The sequence below is a fragment of the Callospermophilus lateralis genome, chromosome 15 (assembly GCF_048772815.1).
Source record: "Callospermophilus lateralis isolate mCalLat2 chromosome 15, mCalLat2.hap1, whole genome shotgun sequence".
Classification (NCBI taxonomy): Eukaryota; Metazoa; Chordata; class Mammalia; order Rodentia; family Sciuridae; genus Callospermophilus; species Callospermophilus lateralis.
The window spans coordinates 65,243,225-65,269,691 of NC_135319.1; the positions used below are offsets into that span (position 1 = coordinate 65,243,225).

Consider the following 26,467-nt stretch of genomic DNA (forward strand, 5'->3'; position numbering starts at 1 on the left):
CATCTTTATTTTTCATTTCTTTGCTAACTGTTGAGGTTTGTTTTTTTGCCCAACTAGCCTATGTGTTGGAACTATAGATGACAGGGTATAGTTGAACATCTTTTTTTGTTTTTGGTCATTTATACTATTGTGTTTCTTATCTGTTTTGATGACAGAAGTAATTTCTGATCAGTTTCTAGATCAGTCCTTAGATGTCATTTCCTGTTCTGTTTTGTTAATGAGCTTCTAAAAAGTATTTGTTTTCATTATACATTCTATGGTAATCACTATTAAACTATTAAACTCTTAGTAATTACAAAATTAGAAAATGAAAATTAAATGCCCAGTTGTCAAAAGAAATACTGTATATTTATATAAAAGTAACTTTTGCTGTTATTATATCCAGATGAGGCTGCTGTCTGTCAGAGGGAATTTTGTACAATTTGCCTTCACACACAGTCTGTTTGCGTGGTGTAGACTTTTTTTATTCAAACCATGAATGTGGCAAATTAGTAATCTATACTTAGGCACATTTTATAGAAATGTGTTTATTTAAACATTTGCTTACATTTTGTTACTTCAGTGTTATCTAGTTACTCCCATGTAAAACAAGTTTGAAAGTGTCAATTTCCTGAAAGACTTAGGATCTTTTGAAGATTTTCTTTCTTCTGTTGTCTTTGTCTTTCTTAATTTTGGTGTTTGTTGTGGAGATAGTAAAGATTGGTTAAATTTTGGAATTAGTTTTCAGAGTTAATTACTAGCTTTGTCGGTTTACTCTCTTTCCATTGTAACAATTGAGTTTATTAAACTATAACTTTCCTATAATTCACATAGGGAGCAGCAAAGATGCAGTTTTATTATAGGGATTACAATAAAATAAATGTTATAGGGATTTAAATAATTTATTCAGAAAGAATAGATGATCATTTAAATCTTCAGTAAAATATAGGAGTAAAAAAACAATTAGATAACTGTTTTTGATTTTTATATTACCCTGTAGGTATTTATTTTCAGTCAACATTTTTTCTTTTAAAGACAGTAAGTCGATATGACTTGCTGTTTTGTGAGAGGTTTTCTTACCCATCCTCTGATATTTTCAGTATTTTCCAGCTTCTGACTCTTGTGTGTTGCCAGTGGCAACTGGGAAGCTGATGTACAGGGTGAAGGCTTTAGTGGTAATCTGAGGGTCAGTCACAGCAACTGTCAGAAGAATAATTGTACTCATGTGCTGCTGAAGCACATGGCAAAAATTGAATGGAAATTGTAATAACATGATACTGGTGATTTGCAGAATTCATTTTAAATTGTTTAGCACAGCTAGACATGGTGAGAAATAAATGTTGATGTTGAGACCTGAGTTTAAATAGTGTTCTCAAAAAGAATACAAGGTTAAGGAGTCATGGGCACAGATAAAAGGGGGAAATAAATTTCTCCTTTGTTAAGTTTTTTTGGTTAGTTTTTTGCTTTGGTTAGCACCAGAAAGCTATCTTCAGACATTTCTAAATGTTATGCTTGGCTCATAGAAGTAGATGCATGGGATTTCATTGTACATAACTGAAATAGCCTAGATCTCAGAGCAAACCAAAGTGAGTTTTTTTTTAACTTATATTTTGTTGTATGTGGACACAATAGCTTTATTTTATTTTTATGTGGTGCTGAAGATCGAACCTAGTGCCTCATGCATGCTAGGCAAGCGCTCTATCTCTGAGCCCCAGCCCCAGCCCCAAAGTGAGTTTTAATCTAGGTTATTTAAAATCTCCTTGTACCTGTCTTATTAGGAGTATTATTTTTTTTTAAGAAGCTAATTTGCAACTAGCCATAAAGAGTGACATTGTGTCCAGGAAAATGCTATACTCACACACTGTACTGTCCCACAAGAGTACTTCTTAAGTCCCGAAACGCAGTGCTGACAATCTGTGGCAGCCTATGAATTGTTGAATAGCAGTTGGGGAAGGTGGACAGCAGGGTAAAGTGATTGTAAGTTAAAGAGGAGATGGGAAGGGGAAGAAATGAGAAAAGAGCAGGGCAACTCTTAGGTTTTGTGGGCAGTTTGAATGCAAGTTATTCTAGTTGTTAAGATCTGCTGATAAAACTGAAACAAAACATGCAGAGGTTTTTGGAGGCATAAATACTTATCATTTCAAGATGTTATTGTTTAATTCTGTTATCAAAACTGTAAGGTAAGATTAGATGGAATTAAAAATTTTGGCCAATTGCTGTGGCACATACCTGTGATCCCAGGGGCCAGGCTTAGAAATTTAATGAGGCCTTAAGAAACTCAGTGAGACCCTGTCCCTGAATAAACATTTCAAAAGGCTGGGGATGTGGCTTAGTAGTGAGGCATCCCTGGGTTCAATCCTTGGTGCCAAAATTAAAAAGAAATTTCTTTTGAAGAGACTAGAAATATCACTTTGTACCAGGGAATGAAACTATAAAGGGTTGGGGTGATGGAGTTGGGTCTTATCTTCTCCAGGAATTATTGTAGTGATATTAAGGACAGTCTCTAGAATATCTAAATCCCAAATGATTGACTGGGTCTTTATCTCAGGCAAATGTATCGTATGTATTTATACATCTTTTGATTTGATTTACAAACATATATGTACATTTACCACCAGCTGGTTTCACTTCAGAAATATATGACCAGCTAGAGCCATCTGTGTCAGACATCAAGGAATAAATTTCTGGCTTATTATTTGAATTGTGTAGAATAATTTAATCTAGGGCAAGTTATGATTCTGTTCTTTCTCGGATTTTAAGGATGATTGTAAGTACAAGTTGAACACTCAAAAAGTTTTTCATTTCAGATTTCAAATTTTTGAATTACGGGTACTCAGACTTTATTTAAGTCTAAGTAAATATTCCAGAATACCAAAACTCTGAAATCTGAAACTTTCTGATTCCAAGCATTTCAGCTAAGAGAAACTCAACCAGTAAATGTATTTGATTGTTTCCTAAGTATAAATGTGGAATTAGGTTTGGGACCCATTGTTTTTGACCCCATTCCTTCTGTTAATTCTATTACTAGTTTTAGGTTAAATATGTTACTGTTTGTTCATTGATGAAATTGGATTTAAGTAATCATGAGAAGAGGTTTTAGTCAAGGATACTTGTTATCTCCTCTACATCATTGATACATACTGAAAAAGACACCAGGGCTAAATGGAAAGGCAAATGTCGTGATAAAGGAAAGGTGTAGACACTGTAATAACTTCTCAGGACTTACCTGTAGAGTCTAGACTCAATTCTCCAACCTATCCTAGTGCTGAAGGCCTTCCAGGCTGAATATAATCTTTCTGACAATGAACCTTTGGCTTTACCTAAACTAGTATTATGGACTAAGTGTTTGTGCAACCCCTCTTTCATAAGTTGAAATCTAATCCTTAATGTATTGGTATTTTGGAGGCAAGGCCTTTGGGAAGTAATTGGATCATGAGAATAAAGCCCCTATGAATGGGATTAATGACCTTATATGATGGTGCCAAAGAGCTGTCTCACTTACTTTCTCCCTTGTGAGGATATAAGTAGGAGTTAGCTACCTGCAAATTATAATAGGGCTCTCACCAGAACCTGACCATGGTGGCTCTCTGTTCTTTGACCACCAGCTGCTACAACTGTGAGAAATTTCTATTGTTGATAAGCTACATACTCTTTGATACTTTTTGATAACATCTTGAACTGAAATAAAAGTTTCTATTAACTATTTTCAAAATAATGCTTTCTAACTTACTGCTTCTTCACATATTCAGCCTCTTTTTTCTACATCAATTCTGTCTGAATGTCAGCTTCTGTAGTTCTGGCCTCCATACCATTGCTTCATGACATTTTCCTTAACCATTTCAGACCTTTAGTGATATCTCTGTCCTCTGGTTTTCTGTCATTTACTGTTTTTCTTGTTTACTTGGCAATTACAATAACAAAACAACTACTACTACTTTTCTGTTTTTAAAGTATCTTTTCATTTAGATAGAGATATCTTAAGTGGGAAAACTTCATTTTTATTCATGTATTGTTTGATGTGAGAAAAAGCCAATTACATATTATTAGCTCATATCAATATTTAACATTTATCTTTCTTTTTGAGTCATAAGAATAATAGACTAGAAAACAATTTAAAAGTTTGAGCAGTAGATCATAACTTCTTTGAAAGCCTTTTGCAGTCTGCTATATAGGCTTGCTGATCCTTAAAGTAACATAGCTCTGAAAATGTTATTTATTCTAAGGTAATTTTTATTGAAACTCTTAATTAGCAAATTTCAAACTATAGAAGCTATTATTCATTAACTTCCTAATGTTTTCTTTGCCTGCCTTGAAGTGAAACTTGCTTTTTTGGTTTATTTTTCACTGGGAAACATATTGCTGATATATAGACTCTACCTCCTTTATGGTTATTCCTTTTTGTTGCTAGTTCACTTTGGTGTTTAATATTCTCTGCTATTGTTTTACTTCATAGTTTTTAGAAGGTATGTATTCTAGTCTAATGTAGTAGTTATATCAGGGACTTTTAACTGTTAATTAACATTTGGTAATATATTAAGTAATATAATTTTCAGTTTTCTCATCTGTGAAGTTGGAATAATAATAGATACCCCTTAGTATTATACTTGGGATCAAACAAGATAATATACATATATACACATACATACGTGTATGTGTGTAGACACTAAGCACAGATTAAGTGTAATAGTCTTTAACTTTTAAAATTTTCTCAGTGGTTTATTAGCTTTAGTCTGCATCTTAAAGAGAGGAAAAAAATCAAATAGTAATGTATATCTTGGTTGAGGTATAGTCCCCAAGGCCTTATCCATTTGATCTCCTTTATTGTCAACTATAGTCTGTCAGTTTAACTCAGGACAGGCCCAGGAGAGAAACTAATTTCAGATAACTCTAAAATACAGACTATCCTTCCAATATTTAGTTAGGGGAAGAAGTTTTAGGAGGTTTTTCTTTTCTTTGATCCCTACCAGCAGACAGACAGACAGACACACACACACACACACACACACAGCAGAAAGCAGACTTTTCCCTATACCTTTTTATTATATATTATATTGCTATTGTTCAGTTATATTAAGGCTTTGATCTTACTGCCTTTAGTGGTAATCAATAATAGGTGCTAACATTAAACATGGAATAGTTAACTTGGTGAACCATGGGGTTTCTATGTCATTGGAGTGTGAAAGAGATTAAGCTGCAACCTGTTTCCTAGCCTATAAAGTGTGAAATGAGTTGGTGTTAATTCATGGTGACTATATATAGCCAGTTGAGTGTAAAATAAGTTTGGGGCATTAATTGTGTTATGTTTTGAGAATAACTTTTTAATGCTATAATTTGTGTATTTTAGGACTCCCAAGATCCTCCTGGAATTGTGTATCCTTTATACACTCATATTATACTCATATATAATATGAGTATCTTGTCCAGATACTCATATTTTTCATGAAATGTTTCTTCCCATTTGTAGGCTACATTTTTTGTCCAACTGCATGCAGAGGCACAAGGAAAGCTAATATTTAATACTATAATTTTTCTGTATAATATTGCATGTAAAAAAATACGATTTGCAGTTGGTATTTGATATACAAATGTCTTCTAAGACTCAGATTTGAAAGTATATATTGTACTTTAAGGCTTCCATTACTCTGAACTGTGCTGTCAGTTCCACTGGTTGTTATTCCCATGTTCACATGTGCCTCTAGATGATTTCAAATGCTTGGGGAAGTTGCAGGGAAGAAGTATATAAATTATTCTCTTGGGGAATAGAAGAGAGGGAGATCTTTTCCTGACACCTGGTGAGGTTCTTTACCATATGGCTTTGAGGTGAGGCAAGGTGAATGAGGAAGTTTCAGAGACTATAGTGAACTATTATTGTCAGCACTTTAAGTCTAGAAGGTTATTGGAAATTGATATGCTATGAAAGCTTTAAAGTTCTTTCATTCTTATTCTGGTTGGTTTTCTCATTTTACTGAAGCAATCTTTGAGCTGTCTTCAGTTGCTTTACGTTTACACAGGTTCTAAGCGAATTGCAAATATTTATGAAATTAATACATTATTGTGAGACAGAATGTATTATGTTAGACCATCAGGCATTCTAGCATAGTAGTTAAGTGTGGGGACTTTTTGAAATCCTAACAAAAGATCACCCACTTAGAAGAAGCTGGGTGATCTTGAATTATTTAAGCTTCCTAATTCTCATCTGTAAAATTGGGATAATACTAGTTACCTCATAATATTTAGTTGGAATCAAATGAGATAGTGTATATATGGTATTTAGCACAGTCCCTGTGACATAGTAAGCATTCATTAAATATTAGCTGATTATTATTTTTTATTTTCCTTCTACTACTATTTGACTTCTGTTTGTAGGGCTTAAACCTTAATGAACCAAAAAAAATATATAACTGGACATGGTTCACAAGAACAGATTTTGAAAACTATGTTATTATTCTTTTAGGCATGGGTTAATAGTCCTTTCTTAACCAAACTAGAATCTCAAAATAGCTTTTCTAAATAAAAGTTAGGGATCTTTGTATTGATTTAAGATAGCTGTGCAAATGAATATAAAAATTGATTATTCTAAATGTATTTGGTTAATGCAAATAAAACAGCCTTTCTGTGAACTCTTATGGATTATATTGAAATAAGACTTCAAAACAGTCATTGCTTTTTTTTGTTTTTTTTTAAAGGTGGAGAGGAGGGAATCTTTTTTGTAGATGGACACAACACAATGCCTTTATTTTTTATTTTTTATGTGGTGCTGAGAATCAAACCCGGGTCCCGCCCGTGCTAGGCGAGTACCTACCACTAAGCCACAATCCCAGCCCTGAGAAATAATTTTCTTCTGGTGCTAAGAATAGTTGTGATAGAGGTTTTGTCCAGTGTATGAAACATATTTTTGTGGGAATGAGATGGAAAAGTCATCCTGATCATTTACACTAATGGAGATGAGCATTAGTGTGGATAATATATTTGAATTTGATGTGCATTATGTGATTATTTTTGCAGCACAATTAACTTCCTGATTAAACTTTACTCAGCATATATCCTGATCATATACTGGGTAGAAAACTGAGTGATATAGCTATAATGGTGACAACATTACTGATTTAGTTTAGATAGGTGATCTGGATTCAGGTCTCAGTTTCCAGTCAAATAAGTGTAAGTCTTAGATACACTTCCCAACCAGTTTTCTCATCTTTAAGATGAGGAGGTGATACAGCATGATTTTTGAAGGTTCTTAGCCATAAGACTGTAAAATCTGAATGGAGGTAGGTTGGGAATGAAGAAATGTAGCAGTGACACATTCTGGCCACCAGAGGGTGAAATCCAGTCAGTCATCTTGTGTTGTATTGTTGACCAGAGTTTGGCATTCTTGGAAATGAAGAGGACACATTGCTTCCCTGTCCATTTAGGCTAAGTCAACACTACTTGCATTCAGTATCTTTTTTTTTTTTTTTTTTCCTTTTCTTTTTCAACTTTCTGGATAGGACTGAGGCAAATAAAGGAAAAGAGAAGAGTAGTGGTTTCTAATGATCCGGGCTTCACTGACATCTGGTTTTGTTCTCTAAGATGGTGAATGACTATCAGATAACCTATGTGCAACTTCAGTGGGAAGCCAGTAGTTTAGGTGACCATATTTAATTTTTTGCAGCACTCTTCTCACGCATATAAACACATAAGCACTTCTCAACTATCATTATCCACCCTCTCTGAAATCCCAGGATGAAGACAAAATGTCTGAGAAATACAGTAGAATGAGACAGTATTTGTAATTGTAATCTTAAATTTCAGCTTGCTTTGCCATTTAATATCTTTGTAACCACGAAGAGTAAAACCTTGGATCCTTGGTATTCTTATCTGAAAAATTAGGATGTTGTGGCCTATACTATCCCTTCCAGGAGTCTACAGATACTGCAAAAAATTCTTTGATATTTATAAGGGGAAGTCTTTTTCTTAAATACAGAACTATAATAAAAAATGGTTACTCCCCCCACACCCACTCTTTTTTGCAGTAATGGGGATTGAACCCAGGGCTGCTGTACCACTGAGCTACATCCCAGCCTTTTTTATTTTTTACTGTGAGACAATGTCTCATTAAGTTGCCTGGGCTGGCCTCAAACTTGTGATCTTCTTGCCTCAGTCTCCTGAGTCACTGGGATTACAAGTATGAACCACTGGGCCCTGCTAAAGAAGGATCTTTTAAACATAGCATATTATTTCTGTTTTGACAGAAACAGATACAGATGTTGTCAAGGCATAAATGTTAAAACATTAACATTTATTAACAACAAGAAGAAAGACTGTTGCTATTCCATTGAATCATTTTTCTTACCCCACAAATATAAAGGTTCTCTACTTATAGGTTTAGGGTAGCAGTAGTTTAGTCAAGAGAATGTTTTCTCTGATATGTGGATGCTAATTCACGATAAGGGGGGTGGCTAGGGAAGAATAGAGTTTCTTTGAATTAGGCAGAGAGGAATGAAGGGAGGGGAGGGGATATGGTGCTAGGAAGGATAGTAGAATGAATTGGACGATATTACCATATGTGCATATATGACTGCACGACTGTTGTGATTCTACATTATGTAAAACCAGAAGAATGAGAAGTTAAACTCCATTTATGTGTGATGTGCCAGACTTCATTCTACTGTCATGTATAACTAATTAGAACAAATTAAAAAAAAAAAAAGAGTTGTTCAATACTAGGAACCAAGTTGACCTGATTGGGATGTAGGCAATAAGGAAGCATTTAGAGGAGGTCTTAATTTGGGAATAAGTGAGCATAGAAAAAGAGAGAGTATGTGGGTACTAGGAGTTCATATCACAGTATCCATTTCTTCTAGCCACACCAATGGAAATAACTTTGATAGAGTCTGAGTTGTCTGAGAGCTCAGGATAGCATGGAAGGAACAAAGAAAGGCATGGAGTCTAATACAGATCAGATCACTAGAAGAAGGCAAAGCAAAGGGACATAAGAATGTGCTTTGGAAAGTAGGCAAGGATTAGTACTTACACTTTGATATGTACTCAGGAAAGTAAAAGTGAACTAGATAGAAACAGGATTTTAGCATTATGTGTAGAAGACAGACTTTTTTTTCCTCTTTTGTACCAAGGATTGAACCCAGGAGCACTTTACCACTAAGCCACATCCTCAGCCCTTTTTAATATTTTATTAGAGACAGGGTCTCGCCAAGTTGCTTAGGCTGGCTTTGAAATTGGGGTATACACCACCAGGCTGGGCCAGTTGATAGAATTTAATTGTCCTGTTTTTAATCACCATCCTTGGTGTTGGTAGACAGGACTCTATACATGTTTGAGGACAGTGATATATAACTGACAAACTCAAGGTGGTTTGATGATTCTAATAGCATCACAGTCCACTGGATTCACATACTCACAGATCTGCTCACCAGTACTGTAGAGTTCATTCCCAGAAATGAACTGGCTAGTAAAAAATTTGGCAAGCAAGCTAGCTTTTCAAGTACTGCTAGGAATGGAGCCCAGCTGTTCCCTTTGGGCTTTAAGCTGTTGGAATTCATTGTTTAGCAGCTAGAAAGAATGAAACTGTAACATGTTTAGCTTAGTTCATGACAGCAAAGCAGAGGTGTTAGGATTTCTGTTCTAGAGGTTTACACTGCAAGTAACTTAACCTGATTGTGTGTCTTAATATTACTGGGCTTCTGACCGCTGAAATATGGCTTGGATCGATGGTGGTTTGGAGAAAGTAGAAAGAGGGCTATCCATCATTTAGAGGCTCCATAGAAGCTGGCTGATAATGCTGCTTTCACCAAGCAGCCATCTGTCCATCCATCCATCAGTAGGATGAAATGAGATTTAGCGGAACAGGCAGCCGTAACTCTGAGACACTTTCTAACCAACAATTGCAGCCCTGGCCCGAGTCTCACCACAAAGCACAGCACTGGGGTTTGGCGGGATGTGGCAGCAAGCAGTCTCCTTCCCGTTACTGCCAGCCTAGAGTGTATTCAATATGAATCCATAGGCCAGCCTTACTTCCCATACAAAAATTTGGCTAAACTTTTGATGATGAGTAGACAGTAACTTACTCTCTTTCAACTCCAGACTGTTTAACAAGTTAGGCAGACCTTTTTGATGTTAATATTTTTTTAACACTTGTAGATATTTCTGCTGGCAATTCCCTATTCATCATGGTAATAAGGATGATGTTGAATTAAATTCAAAGATAATTCATTGATTTTATTTTATACAAGTTCTTTTTATTCTTAAATTTAAATTTCTGCCTATATTCATAGGTAGTAAAAATTGAATTTTCATCCTTATTTCTTTCTACATTAATGGTGCTAATGTGAAAGGAAAGAAAGTATGGATAGGAAAATGGGTAAAAGATTAAAAGCAAGAACCTAGGTGATCCCTAAAGTGGATTATCAAGCTGTGAATAGATGAATATTAACTATATCTTTATGGTTCCTCTACTTTTCCTATAACTGAACATTTTGAGAGACCCTGTTGGTCAAAATAGCACTTTGTACTCATGTTGACTATCCTGCTATCTTTCCTAGGCATGAGCAGCTTCCTTGACTGTTTTCTTATAATGGTCACTTCAGACCTCAGCTCCTGCTCTTTGTTCTGAAGCCTTGGTTTTCACCTCAGATTGAGGGAGGGGTTAAGGGAGCCTAATGTACCGGAGATGCCTCGGAAATGAGAGCCTTGGATGAATTCCTGGGCCTATTGATCCACCGGCAGTTTATGCATCCTGACATTCATAATCTCAGTAGGCTGCTGATGTTCCTGATTAATGGGCCCAGGGGCTGTCCATCCGTCACTTCACATTAATTACTGAAGAGGTGTTTTTCCAGTGATTTACCTGACAGTGGGCTGTGATAAATACCCCTAAGCAGAGTGGGCAGTGATTAATCACAGGGCTATACCCCTCCCCCCACTTTTCCTTTCCCCTAACCACAGGCCAGCATTGGGACCTGACCAAAGAGTGCCCCCTCCCCATAAGCTATCTATCTCCATAATTGCTTGTGGATGCATATTTATTGGGGCATGAGACCTGGCAGATAGCATTTAAGAATTTGTGCCAAAGATGATGAAAAATAAATCTTTCCAGTAGGAAGAGTAACTAACATGTTTTTACATGGGGCAGATAAGTATATAAGAGCTGCCTTTATGTTACCTTTAAAATTTTGGGAGGAATATTGTCTTCTTACTATGTCTGTACTTAGTGCTATGGTAGTTATGTTGCAGGCTTTAAAAAGAGGAGACAGTACAACTTTTGTCTTTGATATTTGTAGTCTATTCAGGGAGAAAATGAACAAATAGAAGTTAGACTATTTCAAGATATTGGTATAATCTGAGGGGGACTGGAATAGAACTCTAGGGTTTCATTTTTTTGTGGCCTTAGAAGATGAAATTTAGTTAAATATTTAGCTATTTTATTGTTTTCCATGTGTCAGATACTAGTTTCAACTTCAGAAATTGGAAGATAAGTTTAATGTAGCTGCAGATCTCAGCAAAAACCAATGCCATTTGCCTCAGTTTCTCAAAGTATGAACTTTTCAGAGATTTGTTGAATTAATTTTTGCATTAATTTGTTTCTCTGAGTATATATTTAGTAATTGTGTTCACAAGGATACAAGGAGCACATGAGGAATTATGTCTGTTTTCAAGAAACTAGAGTATGAGATAATATTCATAAATGCAACTTTTTTTTTTTTTTTAAGATGGGGTTGTATTTCTGTTTTTCCCAGATTAACCCTGAATTACTGGACTCAATTGATCTTTTCTACATCAGCCTCCTGAGTAGCTGGGACCATAGGTGTGCATCATCATCATGCCTGGCTATAAATGCAACACTTAAACAACAGTATAAGGTAGTATCTAATGACATGAATATCACAGATAATGAATGTATATGAATTCACAGAAGGATGAAAGCAGCATACCTTCAAATGGTTATAGGAAAAAGCCAAATTTGATATACGTCTTTTGAAAGAATAGTAACTAAGGCTGTTTAAAATGAGATAATTCTAGGGGGATATTTCAGATGTTGAATGAAAGAGGCTGGGAGGCCATCCTGCCTAGAATGGAGAATTTTATTTGTGAGTAGCAGGAATCTGATTGAAACAGTACATTGATACCAAGTCATGGTGAACTTTAAATTCCTTATTTTATATCTTGTAGGTTCTGGTGAATCACTAAGGGGTGCAGGTGTGTGTATGCTGGAGTTTGACTAGAGAGCTTACGCATGCTAGGCAAGCATATTTCTGACTACTGTACCTTCACCCTGCCAAAGGGATTTTCTTAATGTCTCCTCTACCCTCACCTTTATGTCTTCCTGCTGAACTTGCATCTTAAAGAGGGTATTTCTCCATGCGCTAGCTCTTCTCCCAAGTAGGTGTTTGTTGATACCATTGGTATGGTTCAGTCTTTGTTTTAGGTACGTGTCTTACTTTCCCTTGGAACTCACTTGAGACTTTTTCAGTGGTTCTTTGAGGGTAGAGGACTTTGGTTTGGTTGGTTTTGTTTCATTTCCCTTAATCAACTACAGTAGGTCTTTGCGTTTTTCCTGAGGGCAACAGCATTTACTGCCTTTTTTCCCTCACCACTTAAGACTTTTCCTATAGGAGAGGTGGGCAAGAAGAATCCAGCTAGGTCTTGGTATTTTTCCCAAAGGAGCTTCCATTCTCTTTCAAATGTACCCTAGTCGTTTTTTTCAGCCTGCATTGAGGTCTTTGGAGAAGATTCCTATGGGTGAGTGAGAATCCTATTGTTTCTGTGGTTACCAAAGGTTTTATATTATCATAGTAGCCCATGTTTGGCCTGTAGTAATTTTAAAATAATTTTAATTTTGATTAAAATTCTTCTGACTGACTTGTAAGATATCCATTGTTTACTATAGGTAAGGAAGTGTCCTCATGTCCCATCTTTCCTTTGAGAAGTCTTGTCTTTCCTTAAATTTGAGGTAGTTGTTTGCCCTTAAAATTTTAGGCATATTGCTGTGAAATGTGTAAAAATCACAAAATTTCCTGAACCCAGCAAGAAAGTAAGGGTTCAGGAAATTTTGTGATTTTGCACATTATCTACCCACCATTCACTCATTCATTCGTTTAGTAGTGCAGAAGATTAAATAGTTAAGTAATTTACTAATTTTACCAAAGTATTGATAAGAACTGCAATAGGAGTATATAGAAGAGTATATATAATCTTAAATAATTAATGTTATGGTTTGGATCTGGAATGTCCTCCATAAACTCAGGTGTTAATAGTTGGTGCCGAGTTGGTGCTTTGGGAGGTGGCTACTAACTGGAAGGTGTCGATCACTGATGGTATATCCTTGAAGGGTCCATTTTTTTCCCGCTTTCTTCCCTCCCCAGTTCCTGGCAGCTGTGAGATAAGCAGCACCTGCTCCACCTTGCACTCTTCACTGGGTAATGTTATACCTCACCAAAGGCCCAAAGTGACAGGACCAAGTAATCATGGTGTGAAATCACCAGTCAAAAATAAAATCTTTCCTAAGTTGATTTTCTCAGGAAATTTGTGAGAGAGAATAGAGGAGATTAGTAAAGATGGGAAGTTGTAGGAAAGTAAAATAGGTAGAAGGAAGAGACCATGTGGTGGCTAATATGAAAACAAACAAACAAAAACCCTGCAAAACAGATGGAAAGTTTGAGAAGCTGAAAGATGCCCACTATGGCTATATGGTATACAAGGACAGAAGTGACAGAAGGTAAGAGTGGAGAAAATTGACCAGAGCCAGGGTAAAACAAGTCTTGTAAACCATGTTAAGAGGTTGATTGTTATCATAAAAATATTGGGGAGTCGTTGAATGGTTTTTAGGGAGGGGGATAGCTAAGCAGGGAATTATTTTTAAATGGTCATTCTGGATGCAAGGTGAGGAGTGATGGAAAGGAAGCCAAGACAGAGAGATGGCCTATTATCACAATATAAGGATTTGTATGTGTTGGTTTAAACTGGAGCAGTGACATTAGGGATAGGGAGAATTAACCCAGGTTAAAGAGATATTTAGGTATGACGATCAGTAGAACCTGTCCATCGATTGAATATGGAGGTCAAGGGAGAAGGAAGACTTGCAGTGTATTCACTAAAAGTCTTGGTATGTTGCTTCAGTTTTCCTTTCTTCCTTGAGAGAGAGACTAGAATAAAAACGTCCTTGGTTGACTTCACCATTCATGACCCATGGTTCAAAATTTATTGAGGTTTTGGGTGGAAGTAAGTCAGAAAAGGAAAAAAAAAACATTTAAATAATTTGTAAAGTCATTTGAATACAGGTCTTTTGCCTGATTATCTTTCACTGTTGAGAAAAAAGAAGTCAGTTTGGTTCTTTCAGTTTTGATGTTTAGCCACTTGGCTTGTAAACAAATAAAATCTGGAAAATGGCTTCCTTACCCTTTTTGAACAAAAATAGCATAAAATTGATCTTTTCAAATAGCTGTTCTATTTAGATAGATACTTAACACATTTAATCACATAACTTCCTTGTTTTTCCCAGATGGTTTTATTCAGCATTTGGTGTGGTGAATATTACATAAATGTTTATAACCTGTGTTTGAGAGTTCTAGTCTTCCAAAACTCCAGTCACCTAAGATCATGACCACTGCCACTGACAGCTCTGACAAGTTTTATACAGAACACAGCTGTGGATGCCAGCAGTATTTTTATGGTGTTGGGGGGCAAAATACAATTTTCAGAAAACGAAATGTCAGTTATAAACAGCCCTCAGTGGTCAAGATGGGGGAATGTTTGGAACTTAAGAAGGGGAACGATTTTCTCAGTGATAGAGTTAGAAACAAATATGGTATTTTGTTTCAATATTAGTTAGGTGGTTATGAGTGAGAAAATTTAAGAGTTGCTTTGCTGAGGGTGTACTATAAGATAGAATTGTGAGTAGTTACTAGCATGGATGTTATTAGAACTGTATGGATATCAATTGTGATTCCTGTACTTATTAACTAGATGTGGGTCCTCCTCATCTGTAAAATGGTGGCAGTAATAATGTTCCTGAAGGAGTAATTTTGATGGTTAAATGAAATGATGTTCATGAGCACTTACCCTAGTGCTTCATTCACTGAATTCTTTGGTGCAACACAAATTTAAATGATATTGCCATGTTTCCTAAATCCACAAGATCTTTATACTCTCAGAAACAGTCGAAGTCTTAGTGCTTTTCAGCATTTCTCATAACTAGAATATGTCTACATATTACCCATCTATAAAAATATGTGGTGTTTTAAAAATACAGAGTATTATTTCTTTGATGGTGGCATAAAATTGTGATTTTCAAGAGTGAACCAGGCATTGATTAGGGAAATCCTTTAACTCTGGATCTGGTTTAGTTTTATTATTATCATTAGTGTGCACCTAAGGTCTCTTTCTGTAAAATTTTTTTTTTAAAGCACCTGTCATATTTGCTTTAGTAGGAAAATAGTTAATGAGTCAAAGAAATAACACAATAGAATTTTAAAATTTATTAAAGAATATATAGACCTTTAAAAAATGTACCCACAGTCTAAAAATGAGCAAAAATTTAATTGATACTGCTTTTGTTAAACACATTGCTTCATACTCATTTGTTTACTGAATGTATAGTTACAGCCATTCAAGTGCCAGAAAGGGGCTAACTATTGAGAATGTAAAAATCATACGATATTTTATTTGCTTTCAAGGAACTCAAGGGATAATTGGGAGTCAGGTCAATATGTTGTTATGTTAGCAGGGAACAGAGAAGACCTAACCTACATATACTCAAGGAATATTTGTTGAAAACCACTATACCCAAGTATTCTATAAGTAATCAAAGATTGTTTGGGACGTCATCTCAGAAGGAACAGTCTTATATATCTTTGGTAAATACTTCAAATGGCAATGAAAAGGCTAGGGTTTCCATCCAGAATAGGATAGGCATGCTGTTATCTTACCTAAGACTGGACCTCTGAATTTTGGCACAGTGGCACATGCCTGTATTTCCAGGCATGTACCATTGGACAGGCTGAGGTAGGAAGGTCGCAGGTTAAAGGTCAGCCTCAGCAATTTTCTCTGTCTCAAAGTAAGAAAGGCTGGGGATATTGTTCAGTCGTAAGGCACCCCTGAATTCAACATCCAGTACCCCCTGCCCAAAAGAGCTAAACCCCTGAAAACTTCTGATCAGCATTTGTTTACTCAGTGGTGTTTCTCTGGCTTTCCACTCATGGCTCAGTCATGTCTCTTAGAACAGCTTTTAAAGAACTGAAAGGGGAGAAATTAGGACTTCTGATCACCTAGGTATCAACTAGTTGATGTAGTTACTCCTTACTCTTGTTTTTCCAGAGAATTGCCAAAGGTACTAAAGTAAAGGGTACTCAACAAACTGTTATTTACACATTGCCATAATGCATTTACGAACACAAACATGGGCATCAAATTGTCAGTATTAGAATCGAGATAATCCTCTGCCATATTCTACCACTTCAGCTCTGGACATGTTGTTTAATATCCTCTGGTAACTCTGTTTCCTCAATTATAGAATTAGAATAATAATAATACCACTTCATAGGGTTTTGGGGAGGATAAAATGATACTGTTTTGAATGCAACCAAGATCATCAAGTGAGCAAATAAAATCTGGTTAAGTGGCAAAAATAGGTATCATAAAGTTAGAATGTTAAAGTTCACATAATTTGCTGAAATAAGAAATCCCTCAGATTCTCACTTAAAAGCCTTTTATTTTGTATAATTTGAATATACTGGAATTTGCATTGCCCATTAGATTGAGAAAAGTAGATTGCTACTTGGCCTTTTTGGTTAAGATAAAATATAGATTGAGAAAAAATAGAAATGCTTAGAGTAACAAGAAATCACAGGTGGTAAAGAGAAAAAAAATGATAAAAATTAGGTATTATTCTAAAAAATAGTAATATTTTTACTGGTCAAAGTGGAGCACACCTATAATCCTAGTTACTTGGGAGGCTGAGGCAAAAGGATCCTGAGTTTGAGGGCAGTTTGAGTAACAGTAAGTCAGCCCCCTGCCCAATCTCAAAAGTAAAAAAAGAAAAATACAAAGTCCATAATGTTATCTAGTATAAGGGGTAAGGGCAGCTTTTTGCAGCGAATAATGCCTGGGGTGTTACTTTATAAGTGGACCGGTTTGTCAGTTTGCATAGAGCTGTTGACTTTTCGTTTTGCTTTTTATATATTAATCTGTTTCTTGCATGCCTTTGAGAAAAGTCTGTGAAAGGATTTTAAGAGTGTCTATCTCACTTATTTCTCCTCAGTCCAGGTATGTTAAAGAGAAGGCCTAGAGTAATTTCTTCTACTACAGACTTAACATTACAGATTATTGTCTTATTCTGTTATTTAAATTGTAGTACATGTTTGTACAATCTGGTTTGAAGAGAAGTGAGAATTATTTTGTGTCTTCATGTGTGAAAGTGTAAGTACATTTATGAAAGAATGCATTAAGAAAACTACAGCATAGTCAGTTAAGGTTCATTAGCAGATTTTATAGATTTTAAAATATGAAGGCATTTCTCTGTTGTCCAACAATAATATTTTATATTTTATGTAACACACAAGAGTGTTTCTTTGTTATGTTTTGGTTGTGTGCCCCCCCCCCAAGTACTGGGAATAGAACCCTTGGGTACACTACCACTGAGCTATACCTAGCCTCTTTTTGTTGTTGTTGTTGTTGTTAGATATACATGACAGTAGAGTGTATTTTGACATATCATGCATACATGGAGTATAACTTCCCATTCTTGTGGTTGTACCTGATGGTGAATTACACTGGTTGTGTATTTATGTATGAACATAGAAAAGTTATGTGCGATTCATTCTACCGTCTTTCCTATTCCCATCCCCTCTCTCTAGCCTCTTTTTATTTTAAGAGAGAGTCTTACTTAGTAAGTATCCATATCTGGCCTCACATTTGCAGTCTTCCTCCCTTAATTTCCCAAGTAGCTGGGTTACAGGCATGTGCTACTACATTCAGCTTGGAAGGAGATTGGTTACTTGCAAATACTATGTGACTGGGAGTGGAACACCTTGAGAGTGTAGAAACACTGAATGTATACCTAATTTTATTATTGTGCTAAAGAATAATTCTGATCAGTTGATAAAATCTGATTTTTTTTTACTCATGTGTAACTTTTCCTTGTATTTACAACTAGAATTCCATATCATTTGAAATAGAGAATAACTTCTGTGTCTATTATATAAGTTTTTTACTTGAAGATGCTATTGGTAGTATTTTTTAAACTCTGTAAGTGAAATCATTTTAATGAATTGATTTTAAATTTTAAGAATTTTAAATTTAAAAAATGAAATAAAGTAAATAAGAAATAAAGAGTAATGCATATATTGAGGGTAAGTATTTATTTCATGGACCACATCAAACTGAAAACCTTTTGCTCAGCAGAGGAAACAGTTATCAGAGTGAAAACAGTTATCAGAAACAGTTACCCTGCAGAATGGGAGAATATATTTGTAAACCATTTATCAGATAAGGGGTTAATATCCTGAATATGTAGGAACTCCTATAACTTAATAATAACAAACAGCTCAATTAAAATATGGGCAATGGATTCGAGTAAACATTTCTCCCCAGAAAATACTCAGATGACCAACAATTACATGAAAAGATGCTCAGCATCACTAATCATTCAAGGAAATGTAGATCAAAGCCCCAGTGAGATATCATTTCACACCTGTTAGGATAACCACTATTAAACAAACAGAAAACCCAGAAAATAAGAAAAGTTAGGAAAGATGTGGAAAACTGGAACCCTTGCATTGTTGGTGGGATTGTAAAATGGTGCAGCTATTATAAACAGTGTAGAAATCATTCAAAATATTAAAAACAGTAGTATGTGATTCAGTGATCCCACTTTTGAGTAAGTTTCACAAAAGGATTGAAAACAGCATCTGGAAGAGATGTCTGCAGCCCCATATTCACTGAAGCATTAGTCACAGTAACCAAAATATGGAAGGAACCTAAATGTCCATCTCCTAAGAATGGATAAAGAAAAGAATGCATAGTGGAATATTATTCAGCTTTAAAAAAAGAAGGAATTACTATTAGGCTATATCATGGTTGAACCTTGAGGACATTAGTATGTTAAGTGAAGTATCACAAAAAAAAGAAATGCTACCTGATTGTACTGATATGACATAGCTAAAGAAGTCAGACTCATAAAACAAAGCAGAGTGGTGGTTGCTAAGGCCTACAGGAAGGTAGAAACAAGGGTTGGCTGGTCAGTGAGTATAGAGTTGCAAGATGAAAAAGTTCTAGGCTGGGTGTGTTGGTGCATGCCTGTAATCCCAGAGCCTACACAGGCTGAGGCAGGAGGATTGCAAGTTCAAAGACAGACTCAGCAACTTAGTGAAGCCCTGTCTCAAAATTAAAAAGTAAAAAAAGGGGCATGTGGCTCACTGGTTAATTGACCCTGGGTTCAATCCCCAGTACCAAAAATAAAAAAGAAAAAGAAAAAGTTCTAGAGATACATTGTACAACAGAGTGCACATAGTTAAAAGTACTGCACTATATGGTTAAAAAATCAAGAGAAAATTTATTATGTATTTTTAACCATGGTTTTGAAAATATAAAAATCATTAGAAGTGTATATGACAAAATGTTATCATTGTTCTTATCTCTGAAAGGTGAGATCACACATTTAAAAAATTTTTAGATTTATTGTGTAAACCTTTTGTACTGAGAAAAAAATACAAAAACATTCTTACTTTTTATTAGCTTTATACTGCTTTAATTTTTTTTCTTAAAAATTTCCTCTTTTTGTATTCCTTTGATATGGGTTTTGTATAGAGAAACCCCATTTTTTCTATTAGGGGATCTTATTTCTTAGGTAATAAATAGCCCATAGTGATGAAGAAAAAGAACTTGGTGGGCTGGGGCTGGGGCTCAGCAGTAGTGCTCTTGCCTGGCGTGAGGCACTGGGTTTAATTCTCAGCATCGCATGTAAATAAAAGTCTATCAACATCTAAAAATATATTTTAAAAAACTTGGTAATGTAGTTCAGTTAGCAGAACACTAAGCACTGTATAAATGTTTACCAACATTAACTGCTACATTCCCAAGGGTGCCTAGTACTCCGAAGACATATATTGCTGCTAAAGAAGTATATGTGCCTTACTGATTGAATTCAAATGACTAAAGAACTATTTTGTAGAGGCTTTAATCCTGAACTTTTCTAAGTCAAAAATAACTTTTAAATGGATTTTGAATATGTGGGCTTTATCGATGTACAAATAATGAAGCTAAAAGTGCTTTTAATGGCCCTCTGGGGAGTAATTGAATGGTAAAGAATATCATATTTATGTAATATGTCTCTCATGTTTCTAAAAAATGATGAAGCAGATATTGTTAGAATTTCTAATCTCATAGTTGGTAACTTTATGTTCTAGGATTTAAAATCTGTTTATGCCTTTCTTATAATTAACCTCCCATCCCCCATTTGCATCACCAGTTTCTTCCTCCCCATTGGATCATTTTTCCTTACCTCATACTTGTTTCCTAGCCCTTTCCAGTGAGATGTTTATCTCCCTACCTCCACTGAAGCTATTCCAGTGTTACTAACAACTTCTATCCTGCCAAATCCAGTAGAGATTTTTCTGTTCTTCCTACTTGACCTTTCACCAACCTTTAAAGTAGTTGTTACTGTTGCCTTTTAAAAAGTATTTTGTGTACTTTCCATTTGGGATCTTATATGCTCCTGTTTACTTTCTGTGTGTGTGTTTATTCTGTCTTCTTTGATGGTAGTACCTCCTCTTCCTCTTCACTTCTAGGTGTTGGAGTCCCTCTCAACCCTAAGCACCAGTGGCTCTTTTTGTCTCCAATGCTTACACCTCCCATCAGCTCTTCAGAATTATATGCTAATTGCTTCCTTAACAACTGTACCAGAATGTCCAGTAGGCAAATTTAACATGTCCAAATCAAAACCCTTGGTTCCTTTTTTTTCTTTCCTTGTTCAGTCTTCCCCCATTTTAATAAAATTTAATAAATATTATAATAAAATATAATAAATATTATCACCCAAATTAATCATACCAAAAATCTCAGAGTGATTCGTTTCTTCTCTTCATACCCACAGTGAATTCACCAAGTTTTGTTTGTTTTGGTTTTAGAATCTTCATTAATTTGACTACTACTTATAACTTCCTATGTGTCTATCCTAAATATGGTACAATAACTTCCTAACATTTACCTTATCCCCCTATAACTTACTTGTTATTAGAATGATCTTCAGTTAGATCATGTCAGTTCTCTTGCTGAAACCTTTGAGTAATTTCCCAACACATTGATAATAAAATCCAAGGCTATTGCCTACAAAATCCTACTTTTTTAAAAAATTTGTTCTTCTTAAGTATATATGACATTACAAGTATTTTTGACATATTATACATACATGGAGTATAAGTTACTCTATCTAGGATCCTATTGTGGTTGTATACAATGTGATTTTTTACCAGTCATGTATTCATATATGAACACAGGAAAGTTATGTCCCATTCATTCTACTGTCTTTCTTATTCTCATCCCCTCTCCTTTCCCTTCATTCCTCTTTGTCTAATGCAATGAACTTCTATATTTCTGTTCCCCACCCCTTTATTGTGCATTAGCATATTGTGTACTGCATATCAGAGAGAATATTCTGCCTTTGTTTTTTTGGGATTGGCTTATTTCACTTAGCGTGGTAGCCTCGAGTTCCATCCATTTACTGACAAATGCCATAATTTCATTCTTCTTTATGGCTGAGTAATATTCCATTTTGTATATATACCACATTTTCTTTATTTATGTGTTGAGGGACACCTAGGTTGGTTCCATAGTTTAGCTATTTGATTTGAGGTGCTATAAACATTGATGTGGCCGCATCACTGTAGTATGCTGATTTTAAGTCCTTTGGGTATATACCAAGGAGTGGCATAACTGGGTCAAATGGTGGTTCCATTCCAAATTTAGGAATGTTTGTACTTTTTTCCAGAGTGATTGCATCAATTTGCAGTCCCATCAACAATGTATGAGTGTACCTTTCTCCCCATACCCTCACCAACATTTATTTGTGTTCTTGATAATTGCCATTCTCAGTGGAGTGAGATGAAATCTCACTGTAGTTTTAATTTCCATTTCTCTAATTGTTAGAGATGTTGAACATTTTTTCATATATTTGTTAACTATTTAAATTTCTTCTGTAAAGTGTCTGTTCAGTTCCTTTGCCCATTTATTGATTGGGTTATTTGTTTTTTTGATGTCAAGTTTTTGAGTTCTTTATATATCCTGGAGATGACTTTCTATCTGAGGTGCAGGGAGGGAAGAACAGTGGAATTTTTTTTGAGGATATGGCTACAATTTAAAAGCATTTAATTATCTTAGTGTAGAATGCAGAAGTCTTTTGGTTTGCTTTTGTTATATAATATGTTTTACATTTAATTGTAAATATATTGAATTTCCTTTAAGACACTTTCATTTCCTTACAAGTGGGCATTTATACTGATGAACCGGGCATCTCTTAATTTTGCTGGTTTGTAATTAGACCAATGAGGATAAAGAATGCTCTTGAGGCCTGGGGTTGTGGCTCAGGGGTAGAGTGTTTGCCTACCATGTCCAAGGTCCTGGGTTTGATCCTCAGCACCACATAAAAATAAATAAAATAAAGGTATTGTGTCTAACTACAACTAAAAAATAAATATTTTTTTAAAAAAGAATGTTCTTGATAGTATAGTAAAACAAAAACAAAACCTATTTATTTATTTATCTGTTTTTTTTGGTACTGGGACTTGAACCTAGGGAAACTTTACACTGAGCTACTTCCCCAGCCCTTTTTTTTTTTTTTTTTTTGAGACAAGGTCTCATTAAGTTAGGGCCTCACTAAATTGATGAGGCTGGCCTTGAGTTTGAAAAATTGCTGGGATTACAAGGGTGTGCCTAGCATGGAAGTTGCTTGCTTTTTCTAAATCTAAGGCACTCCACTATTTCAGATAATAAGCTCAAAACCCTCACTTTCAGGGGGAGAAAAAGTTACATTGGAAAAAAATGCTCTTAAATTTGTTGAGGACAACTTTTATCTCATGGGAGTGTTGTCGAATTGGTCTTTTGGATTTATGAAGCATTAAAGACTTTTTTGAGACCTTTTAAAAATCATTATGAATTTAGGGAACATTATAAAGTGTTTAGAGATAAGCTTATCTATCTATATGTATGCTCATGCTTTGGTTGATTTTCTGATTTGGTATATTCCCATGTTGTTGAGGCCGACAGGACGAGGAAAAGCAGATTGTATGTGTTCCTGTGGCATCAGGGATACAGCAAGATCTTAGTGTTATAATATTAGAAATGTAATGTGGGCCACAAATGTGAACCACATATGTAATTTTAAATTTTCTAGAAAACATTTTTAAAAGTACATAAGTAAACAGATGAAGTTAAAATTTCAATGTTTTATTTGACCTAGTATATCCAGAATTGTATCATTTCAATATATAAAAATGAGATTTTTAAATCCCCCTCCCCACCCCCGTTTTTTTTGTACCAAGTCTTTAAAATCCAGGTGTGCTTCATGTGCACAGCACATCTCAGTTCAGGCCATCTACATTTCTAGTGCTCAGTAGCTGCTTGTGGATAGTATATTCAACAGTGTAGTCCTAGATCATTCTTAGACCAAGAAGTAGAGATTGCTCAGCATTCTGAAATATTTTAGGGTACTTTCCAACATTAGGTATTGTGTGCTGCTGGTTTTATTATGCTGTCAGGTACGTTAAAAAGTTCCCCTCCTTTCTCCACTCATCATTTCTCTACTTACAGTAATTTTACCCAATAAAGATCTGTTTATCAGTGTTCATTGCTTTTGCTTTCTCTTGTATCAGTTTACTGTAATATCCTAGTTTACTAAAATAAATTGTCTATAACTTTTAGTGGTTTTTGTTTTTAATTGCAAAATTAGTCCATGTTAGTTGTAAAAAAATTAAACAATACTGTGATAAAGGTAGTATTAAAAAAATAGTAATCCACTTGCCTAGCATGTGAGGCACTGGGTTTGATCCTTAGCATAAAAATAAACAAATAAAGGCATGCTGTCCATTTACAACTACAAAAAATTTTTTCAAAGTAGTAACTCTTTAAAATTATTTTTTCCTCATTCATTCATTGCTCTCCAAGTTATAACCTCTGTTAGCAGTTGAAATAATCTTTTTCTCCTTAGGAATGTGCGTTTATGAGAAACTCTTGCCAGTTGAGAAAATTGGTACTTGAAAAACATTTCTTAAAAATTGGACTATTTAAAAGTGGAGACTAACATTTTTTGATTATTAACTTTAGAAAAAAAATTATTAGAGATGACCTTCAGAAATGGAAACATTTATTTTACCATATAGTTCACAAAATGTAGGTTGTAGTTGTAGCTGTGCTGATTCTCAGAATTAATAAAGAATGGGGCCTGGGGGTTGTGGCTCAGTGGGTACAGTGTGTGCTTAGCATTTGTAAAGCTCTGGATTTAATCCCCTGGGTGAATAAAAGAATGAAATGATATTTTCTGGGCATAATTTTTCCAGTAAAATTGGTGATAGTCTGATAGCATACTTTATTTTGTCTTCGGTTTTCCTAGCATTTATCATATGGACCAAGCTAGTGCATCCGTTTTTTCAAAAGTGTTAAAGGATTTACCAGTTTCTCAAGAGATTTTCTTAATCCCTTGTTATTTCCTTTTTTTCTTGATTCCTGTTGTAGCTCATTCTTGTTGAATTTCCCCTTTTAGCTGTGAGATGAGTATCTTTTTCAGTATTTTCATAGTCTTCATGAAATTTCACATTCTTTTCAGGATTGAATTTTCATGTTACAATTGGTTGCATTGAATTTACTTTGTATTATTACATGTTTACAACATTGAGCTATTATTGGGAGAAGGATGGATAAAGCTAGGATATATAAGCAAGTACATGTTAGTGTCCAGTAATGGATTTTACAAGCAGCCAGTACACGTTGTAATATTTTAAGGACTTTTGACTCCCTTGGAAACTTAAAACTTATGGAATTCAGTTGATTACTGAGTAGCTAACTTGTATAGAGACTTTACCATGCCTGACAAATTTTTATACATGTACAATCTTATTTAATCTGCTTGAAATATGTTTTTTTATTCTCATTTTATGTTTTGAGTAAACTCGAGGCTTAGTAACTTACACCACACCTAATTACTTTTCTTTTTTAAATTGGTGCATTATAGTTGTGCATAATGGTGGGATTTGTTTTTATGTATTAGTATATGCATACAATGTAACAATACAGTTTGGCCAGTATTACTCCACAGCACTTTTTAGCCCCAGCCCTTTTCCTCTGTTCTACTGATGATACTGGTGTTGAGAGTCAGGTTGGAATCCCATTTCAAGATTGAACACCCAAGAAACGCTGAGGCAAGAGCAAAAGTTTTATTTAAAGGATAGAACACACAGAGAGACTCCTGCAGAAGAGGGGACCCTAGGTGTTGCCTGAGAGAGTGGAGGTGTCCTGCCCCTTTTATATATTTTTGATTTCCCTTGTTCTCTCTCCCCCCATCCTGCCTATTTGACCCAAAAGATAAGAGTGACCTAAGAGCAGGAATGAAGCCACCCACAGGTACAGGCAGGAAGGGAGCCACCCAGAGGCTACTCCTTAACAACCCCTTGCAGGGAGAAACTGTTCTCTGGAGACATGTAACCTTGGCAATGGATTGGAGGAGGGGAAGAGTTCTGAAGGTTTTAGTACTTTATTTCCTCTTGGATCAGCCCTCATCTTCCTGACCCAATCACTCATTACCTACACTGACTGTCCTTTTGCCCCAGCCTCACAGATCTCCCTTTGCTTTTTATGAGATCCCCACTTTACCTTTCTTTTCCTTTTTTCTCTCTAGCTTCCACATAGATATAAAACATATGACCATTGACCTTCTGAGTTTGGCTTTTTCACTTAACATAATGGTCTCAAGTTCCATCCATTTTCCTGCAAATGACATAATTTCATTTTTCTTTATGACTGAGTAAAAGCCCATTGTGCCACACATATAACTATTTTGACCAAGGTAAAGATTAGTCATTTGTGGATCGTGAATTTATTTATTTATTTATTAGCAGTGCTGTCAATCAAACCTAGGGTCTTGCTCATGCCAGGCACCTATCACTGAGCCACACCCCACATGCACATACTTTAGTGTAAGAAAAAGTGGATTGGAATTGTAATTTCTTTTTTTCACTTGTGTTGGCTATCCATTCATTGTGTGGGTGTGTCATCATAAAAACATTGCTATTTAGATTGTTTATGATTTGGGATTATATTTTACTTTTACTAATGGCTAATGGTTGTTATTTTTAGTAACGAACAAGCTTGAATTTTACTCCTAGTAAATAGGAGTAAAGGCCTTGGGCCTAGAAGAGATGAGGAGTTAAGTTACTGAGTAAAGCCCCTAAAGCCTTAACTCTCAGCTTACTCAAAGAGTAGACTAGGAAAAAAAATTATTTTTTTCAGTGTC

At 35.2% G+C, this 26,467-nt stretch overlaps 1 protein-coding gene across 2 annotated transcripts in view; it reads left to right on the forward strand.

The window, feature by feature from the left end:
• R3hcc1l (R3H domain and coiled-coil containing 1 like) overlaps positions 1 to 26,467 on the forward strand; it is an 80,508-nt gene that overhangs the window by 15,460 nt on the left and 38,581 nt on the right. Inside the window, exon 1 of one of the 2 annotated variants that reach the window (XM_076834473.1) lies at positions 11,771 to 11,834. The exons of the other annotated variant lie outside the window; for it this stretch is intronic. The gene's annotated coding sequence lies outside the window, so the exon portion shown is untranslated. Of the gene's footprint in view, positions 1 to 11,770; positions 11,835 to 26,467 lie in introns of those variants that run through there. 2 annotated transcript variants of the gene reach the window in all.